The 9,261-nt window shown below is 34.6% G+C and overlaps 1 pseudogene; it reads right to left on the bottom strand.

Annotated features, from left to right (window-relative positions):
• Positions 1–2,350: 2,350 nt before the first annotated feature.
• LOC112408395 (proteasome subunit beta type-6 pseudogene) lies at positions 2,351–2,975 on the bottom strand (annotated as a pseudogene).
• Between the last annotated feature and the right edge of the window lie 6,286 nt (positions 2,976–9,261).

Here is a 9,261-nt window from a genome sequence, read left to right as displayed (position 1 = left end):
TTGGTAACTCAATTTTCTTAGCTTTAAAATGGAGACAATAAATTTAACTTTATCTTTGTTCTGTTTCGAGGATGGAACAATTCAAAACATGTTGAACTCTTGGAATAAACTGACACAGTAAGAGCTCAAAGATGTAACTACTAATTAAATATTAAATAAATTTTAAAATATTTTTCATTGCTGCCCATGCCTTGCTACAGCTAGTTCCCCAGTGATGTTCATTTCTAGGCTCTCCTTACCCCATTTTCCTTGCAGTCCGGGGAAGCAGTGGCTTAATCCGTGACTAATTTCTGGGTTGGATCACTGTCCTCTATTTACCCTTTCAGGTCTTTCTTCACCTTGTAACTAGCTCCCCATCTTTGAAATTATCTGGTGTGGATTCTCTTTTGTTGATTAACCCCTGATACATCTGCCCAAACTCAATATAAATTTATTTTCTACTACTCACTTCTGTCCCTTAGAACTACATATTATATGTTTACATCTTAATGGCTACCAAGGTGTATACATGAGTATAATATTTTACATCATCTTTATATTGATCCCTACCCAATATATCTCTGTGCATTTCAATAGATTTTAAAATTATAAGGTAGACACTAATATTTATCAAAGTAATTATATATTAAAATTTTTGTAGTATGTGCCCAATGAAAAATATTTGAAGAAAGCGTATCAAATATTAACAGTGATATATCTGGAAGATGGAATTTGGATTACATTTTATTCCCTTTATTATTCTTTTTAACAGAAATTATTTGGTGTTTCCAAAAATGTTTACAAGAAATACATATTGCTTATGATCTGGCAATTCCACTCCTGGCATATATCTGGAAAAAACTAAAACACTAATTGGAAAAAACTATAAAACACCAACGTTCATAGCAGCTTTATTTACAATAGCCGAGACGCAGAAGCAGCCCAAGTGCCCATCAACAGACAATTGGATTAGAACATGTGGTATATATATGTACAATAGAATATTACTTAGCCATTAAAAAGACTAAAATTCTGCCATTTGAAGCAACATGGATGGACCTAGAGAATATTATGCTTAGTGAAATAAGTCAGAGAAAGACAAATACTGTATAATATCACATATGTGGAATCTAAAAAAATCAATAATACAAATGAATGTATATGCAAAACAGAAACAGACTCGTAGACATAGAAAACAAACTTGTAGTTACCAAAGGGAAGAGTGAAGGGGAAAAGGACAAATTAGGGGTATGAGGTTAACAGATACAAACTACTATGTTTAAAATAGATAAACAACAATGATACACTGTATAGCACAGGAAATAATAGCCATTATCTTGTAATAACCTATAATGGAGTATAACCTGCAAAAATGCTGAATCACTATGCTGTACACCTGAAACTAATATAATATTGTAAAGCAGCTAGTTCAATAAAAAAGAAAAATATATATTGCTTTTATAATCAGAAAAAATCTATATAACCAAATGGGCTAATGCAGTTTTATAATTGTTCACGGTTATGGACATTTACTTAGAAACAGTAAGCATATTAAAAGATATTATGTATTGCCTATTTTAGGAAAATCCACCCTTAAAGTCTAATCCAAACTCAAATAGTCCTTTGAACACAAAATAGTGCTTCCTTCTAGAGAAATATTACAGTTGGAAATGATTTTATTTAAAATGTTATGATTTGGAAACTTGAGGCTGGTTAGTTCATTTCTTAGTCTATGCTTAGTTATATGTTACCTCAGCCTGTCTATGCTCCTTGCTACATCAGGTCCCCCAATGATTATTAGCTACTTTATGGGAGGCATCGGGTTCTATATTCTAACCTCCCACTGTTCTTTCATAAACAGGTAATAATGATGATAATAACAATAACAGTAATAATAAAACATCTATTTACCATCTAAATTAGACATCATAGGACATCATCTCTTGTCATTACAAGCAAATGGAATATTATCATCATTTTACAGATGAGGAACATGTGCAAGAGAAATTAATTTGCATAAGCTCACAGTCCATTAGGTGTTAGAACCTAGATTCAAAAGGAATCTTTTATTTTATAAAAGAATACAATAATTATATCTTAATCCTTTAAATATAATATTTCATCTTTTGGGAGACATTGAAATCCTTGAGGAATGAAGAATGCACATTCTTGCAGGAATGTTTCTTCTGCAGATGTATGTTCTTCCTGTACCACAGAGCACACAGAGAGGCTCAAGTACAACATTAGATATGAGAGAGCTTGTCTTAACCATGAACATGTTTCACGGGGCACAAAAGCTACTGATTACCTCATCAATTACTGAAGTCAAATCTGCTTCCTTCTTTCACATCCCCCACAGGCATTTTTTTTTTCTCACTGACAAACTGTTTATTGAATTTTGCCATCAGTATGGGGTGTCTCTTGTTGTATCTTAGAATCCTAGGATTCAGGGAGGTGGTAAAGTGGCAATGGTGAATTTGGGAATCTGGTATCCCAAAAGTACCTTCCGCTCTACCCCTGATTCTACAATGGCTGCCAGGCGGATCACCCCTCCACTGGAGCCATCCCGCTCCATGGCCAAAGCAAGAGCTGCCCCCCTTCTTGGGGGTCCCAGCCCGTAATGATGATTCCTGCCGTCAGGTCTTCTGGGTATCGGTAACTCATCTCCTTAAAGAGGCTGGCTGACGTGTGTACCAGCGGAGGCTCATTCAGCTCAATGCTGTGGAAACCAAGCGCTACTGCCTGGCTATCAGCTGCTGAGCCTGAGCGGCAGCAGAAAATACGATCGGGGTCAGCTTGTCAGTCACTCGATTGGCGATGTATGACTCAGTGGTTGTTCTGGAGTCGGCTCCTAGAACCACGCCCCAATCAAATTGCACGGCCATGAGAGTGGTCCCTGTTGAGACTTTCTGGTTTTCCCAGTTGCGGGTAATGGCCTCAGGCCCATATGCTGGTGCTGGCTGCGCTCCCCGAGCAGCTACTAAGGTGTCCGCCATCTTCTCCCGTACGGCCACAAAGCAACTGTCGTAAAGCACCACAACTCTAGCACTTCCAAAAAGTCTCCAAGGAAGAATTATAATACTGTATGTCAATATTCCAAATATTTAAAAATAATTTCTCTTCTTAAAATCATGTCTGACATTTATCTATGAGAAGGTGCCAGCTGCTGTAATGAACTGATCATTAGAGAAGGAAGGAAAAGTGGACCAGCAGACCAAAGAATCCAAACTACTGTGTGTGTGTGTGTGTGTGTGTTCCACCTTAGAGAACTAGTTTCTTATCTCTCTGTTTCCTCATCATCACCACTATGGGTTGGGGGGGAGTGAAGGGGGGAGAAAGAAAAAGAGATAAGACTTGTCTTCAAACCTGTTCTGAAAGTAGCTTGGAAATAACTTCAAAGGCCCCAATACCACTAAAATATAAGCAGTACCAATTTGCCTATTTAGAATTGCTCTTTAAAATTTGAATCTACTTGAATGAGTACCCTAGATAGCCTGAGATAGAAACGTTTTCTTCCCTGTAGGACAAGGAATTTACTTTTCTTTCCCTTTTACAGTATAAATCAGTAGACTTGTATAAATATCAACAAATTGCTTTCCAAAAAGCTTAAATTATTTTACTTTTCAACAAGGAGTATGAGAGTTTACCTGTCTCATTAAAATTTAAATATTAATATTGTTTATTGCTAATTTGATAGTTTAAAAATTTGTTCATTTCTGTGTTAATCTGCATTTCTTTTACTGTCAGAATGACTACATTTTCATGAATTTATCAATCATATGTATTTCCTCTTTTGTGAATTATCTCCAGATATGCCATTTCCATTATTTGTGGGCTTTGACATCTTCTTTAGAGTACCCTCATAGACTATAGGTGTTATCTGATTGCTTTATTTATTACCATAGTTAATAATTTTATTTTCAACTTGCAGTTTTAATTTTTATATTCACACAAAATTTTTAATGTTTTAGGTCAAATCTATTAATCTTGCTTTTTATGCTATATTTTATCACTTTGATACACAGAATTTTATTCCCATCCAGAGATAAGGCAAATATTCACCTACATTTTTGTCTAGCTTTTTAATCTGTTCATTTTTTCACAGTACTTTTGTACAATTGGAACTGAGTTTTGTGAATGCGAGAGAAATGAGTCTTTCTTGCTAATTTCTCAGTAATTTTATTGAATAAAACAAAATTTCAGCAATTATGATATTTCCTAACTTGATTAAATATCAAATGAGAAAACCATGTGCACCCAGCATTCAAGTCAGAGATCATCAAGAGGAAGCCATCAGGCTGCCTCCTACAGCTTTTATTAGAAAGGCAATTCCACGATGAATTTACTGTACTCCAGGGTCTGACTTTCTGCCTGACGTAGTCCAAGTGCTGATTTGTCAACACATCAAAAATAGATTTTTCTCCTAGGAGTGATACATCTAAACCAAACTTACACAAGACTGATACACAAAGTCAGATGTCAATGAATTCATTTACAGCGAGAAGTGTAACTGCCACAATGACCACACACTCATGTCTCCAGGATCAGTGCTTTTATTTCAAGGCAGACGAGCAGACAGCTCAGAATAACAATCGAAAATGGCTGGGTTGGTAATTCCTGGTGGCCCGGTGGTAGCACTTTCACTGCCGGGGCCTGGGTTCAATACCTGGTCGGGGAACTAAGATCTCACAAGCTGGTGGTACAGCCAAAAAAAAAAAAGAAAAAACTGCTTGATTTTTTTTTTTTTTTGTTATTAGTCAACTGATGCTTTACAATACACACAATTGTATTGCTTCTTTATGGTGATTTTATATGCACAGTTATGTGCTAATTTCACAATTCACCTCTTTGAGAGTAAGCTAATTTCCAAGTTCTTAGAAATATGATTTACTCTAACACCAAAATGCTGATAATAATGTTGTTTCTGCTTATCTTTTTCTATTTGCGTTAAATCTTCCTGTTTATTCTTATACTACAGTTCAACTTGTCTTTTAACTACAGTATTGGTTAAATATGTTTTAATATATGGTAGGGAAATTTTACTTTTACTCCTCTGTTTCAAACTATTTGTAGCTATTTTTGCCTCTTTTTATTTATTTATTTATTTTTAATTTTCTGCGGTACGCGGGCCTCTCACTGTTGTGGCCTCTCCTGTTGCGGAGCATAGGCTCCGGACGCGCAGGCTCGGCGGCCCAGCTGCTCCACGGCATGTGGGATCTTCCCGGATCGGGGCACGAACCCGTGTCACCTGCATTGGCAGGCGGACTCTCAACCACTGCGCCACCAGGGAAGCCCTGCCTCTTTCTTATTTAAGAACAATTTTAGAAGCACCTTAGCTTTTGAATAAGAAAAAATGACATTTTGAGATTATTATTGAAATCAAGTTAAGTAAATAAATATTAGAAGATCCAAGATCTTTATACTCTCAGGGCTTCCATTCACAAGCACGATTTGTCTCTTCATTGATTCAATGCTTGTATATTAATAAAATCTTATCTCACTCAGGCTCTACCTAATGTCCTACTATTTTATATTTTATGGGGGGATTATCGACAGGGTACTTTTTCATTGTAACTTATTACTGCTGCTATCCAGAAAAGTTATTCTCAAAAATATTCATTAGAGATAGTCTTATAACCAGGCCATTTGTTGAAGTGTCTCATTATACTTTACTCATTTATGCCCACTAGATCCAGTTTCATCTGGATATTTTTATTCACGAGCAAAGATTTATGACCAGGTACCAGGCACAATGTGAAATTCTGAAGAAACAGAATAAGGAACTTATAAGCAGTAAATGAAGGGAACTTGTTCTAGTGAATGGGAAAGAATAAAAAGAAAAATGAATAAAGAGAGATGACACTAAAAAGAGGAAGAATAAATATCTAGCCTAGAGATTCAGTATATTACTATATGATGCTTTATAGATTTGCTTCAAATCATTGTGCTCATCTTCAATTATAGATTTGTGCTTGACCGTGTTTTTCCTTGCTAACAACTGCAATTGCTCTATCTCATTTGATTTATAGTGTTGCACTTTTAAATTTTCAATAGATATAATTTTATAATACATGTTATATTACATAATATATAATAACATAATTTGTAAAGAATTATCATTATCAAAAAGACTTGACTCTAGGCATCACTGTTCAGATATCTTTGAATTTCAAACTATCTGTGAATATGGATAGATCCTACAAGAATCACAGATATCTAAGTGGAATATAGTAAAATAATAACCACCCTTTTTACCTTCACAAGTTTTAAGCAATGATTGATCACCTTGGAGTGAGGATGTTGAAAATGTACTGTGTAAGGAAGTAGTACAAGCCCTGGGAAACCATGAGCTGTGAACTCAATGGACTTTATAGGTAGTAAAAGTAATAGTTTTCCACATCTAGGGCCTGAAGAATACTGCATTTAACTAAACAGAATTGGGACAATTTTCATGCAGGAAATCTCTACTTTAAAGAGACTGTCTTAATCCATTTAATGCTATAACAAAATAACACAGACTGGGAGGCTTATAAACCACAAACATTTATTTCTCTCAGTTCTAGAGGCTGGAAGTCCAAAATTAGGGTGCCAGCATGGTCAGGTGAAGGCCCTCTTCCAAGTTGCAGACTTCTCATTATATCCTAATAAGTCGGAAGAGGCTAGGGATCACTCTGGAGCCTCTTTTATAAGGGCACTAATCTCATTTATGAGGGCTCTGTGCTCATGACCTAATCACTTCCCAAAGTCTATCACATTGAGCATCAGATTAACATAGGAATCTGAGGGGGGACATAAATATTCAGACTATAGCAGATATATTGATCTTTTCCAAATAAGACATAAATATTCAGACTATAGCAGATATATTGATCTTTTCCAAATAAGAAAAACTATATTCAGACTATAGCAGATATATTAATCTTTTCCAAATAAGAAAAACTATCAATTTAATCAATATTAGCTTTTTTTTAAATCCCTGAGCCCAGGAAATTTTCAGATTTCATTGTGCTTTTTGTCTGCAGTTTCTCCTTTTGTATAGTCATAAGGAAATATATTCATAAATTAGAAATTCATCCAGATAATTTATATTCAGCTTTCTATTTTCACATTTCTTTCTAGTCTGATGTGACTAGTATGGCAATTCATATTTGATGGGGTAATAGAGTAGTAGTATCTGCCCTTTTGTGCCCTTATTGTAGCTACAAATAGCAACTGTATGAAAATACAGGGAAAAAAATTCAGCTGGATGTGGAGAAGTATTTCTAAAATATCACAGAACTAGTGGAAAAGTTATATCTGCTGGCTTGGTGGGGATGTACTTTCTTTGCTATGTTTTTGGTGCTGCTGTGCTTCTAATTGAAAAGAAAATTGAATAATGTTACCAGGCCAGCTTTTGGATATATGGTCCATATATATTTTAAAATTTTCAGGCACAGAGAGTAATTCTATACATTTATTTGCAATTTTGCTTTTGAAGTTTCTAGGAATGTGAGTGTTTATACATGAGTTATATAACTAAATATAAATCCTGGGTGTATTATACACTATGTGTATTTTTTGTGGATCATGAATTATTTTCAAACAACATTTTTAGTTCTAAACTGAAATCACAACACACAATCAAATGATCTTTCAACCAAGTGTTTCATCATGAGCAATGTTACCCATACAAGCCTTTTATGCTATCAGCTATCTGTCACAGACTTAAGCAGCCCCAAAACCAGGAACTCCTTTTCTTTTTTTTTTAAGAATTGCCTATTTGCATTACTCCAGAAAAATCCACATGTTAAATCATCTACAAACAGACTAAGTAAAATAGTAGCAAGATGCAGTGTGATCTAGAGGAATAAATCTTAATCTGGAAATCAAAAGATGTAGGTTCTAATCACATTTTCACAGCTACTTGTGTGATACTAGGAAAATCAGTCCTTCTGGTATTCAAACATCCTCTACAAAATGGAGTGGTTAGATAAAGTAATCAATGCAAAAATACTCTGACATTCTCATACATCTATGTTCAATGGCTGTTGGATGTTGTACAGCAAAAATCATAGAGGTGAAGTGGTCATGGTGAAATTTACCATGATGAATAATCATATGTTTGGGCTTATATTAGGATTTGAGTTTGAATAAATAAAACTTTCAGACTTTTGAACAAAATTATTTTAGCTCTTCTTTCATTTTCTTTTCTAACTATGATTATGTGATCATATGAATTATGATTGGTTTACAAATAATAGTCAACATATTTTACTATGCCACTACATATGGAAACATAGCCTTTAAATTTCTTCTAAGCAAGGTGAATGTGATCAAATTCAAAGACTGAAGTTTGAACTCATATTGCCTCCTTGCATGTAGAAATTGCCTTCTGAGAAAATAATTTGGCCCCTTTAGAGGCAAACTTTGGAATGTATAGTAAGATACAAGAAGATGTTTTATTATTACAAAGCCCTCGTTTCGCTGACTGGAACTCTGCCATAATACCTCCTGATTCAGAAAAGAATAAACAGTTTATAAACTGGGCTCTGCTGAAGTAATCATCTTCATTAGCATGATTTTCATCTGACCCTGTATTGACCCTGGAGTTCCAATTAACTTAAGTTTAAGCATAATTGTGAACATATGGTAAATGAAGAATACATGAACCTGAGTGAATTTACAAAGTCAGCTATATAAAAACAGACTCTTAGAGGTCAAACTAAACTAATATGTAAATACATAATAATTTTCACCTCCAGAAACAGAGGTTATTCTCTCTCTGAAAATAATTGCTATCATTCTAGCATAAGTATGCGTTGTTATTGCTTTGTAAGTCAACCTGATTTCAAATCTTGCTTTTCCTTTTATTTTATAATCCTTATTGTATTTTATGTCAATCTCTTCTCATTTAAAAATGTTCCTATTTTCTTAATGCAGACACAATTAACCTTGTCTAGAACAATCCTGTTTTTATATAAAATTTCAAGCTGGTGAAGGCATATATAAAAGGAAAACTGCTGAAAGCAGTAAAATGCTCAGTTTACATTCTCCAACATCAGCATGTCTAAATGTCCCTCTTTACCCAGTAAGTATCCATCTATGCTTGCTCTTTCCATAATGGTTTGGGCTTCTTTAAAATCCAAGCTGCTGACCACTCTTTCATAAGATAGAATTCAAGTAAAAAATTTAAAGAAATAAAGGCTTTGTAACGATTGCAATTCAATCCTAAATTATTTGAAGAGCTAAGGGCTGATCACTAATTTTGAAGTTAAATGAGGATACCCATACAAATGATTTTCA

This window comes from Neophocaena asiaeorientalis, unplaced genomic scaffold (genome assembly GCF_003031525.2).
Source record: "Neophocaena asiaeorientalis asiaeorientalis breed wild unplaced genomic scaffold, Neophocaena_asiaeorientalis_V1.1 scaffold464, whole genome shotgun sequence".
Classification (NCBI taxonomy): Eukaryota; Metazoa; Chordata; class Mammalia; order Artiodactyla; family Phocoenidae; genus Neophocaena; species Neophocaena asiaeorientalis.
The sequence above is the reverse complement of the archived record's forward strand: the minus strand, read 5'-3'. Positions and strand labels throughout refer to the sequence as shown.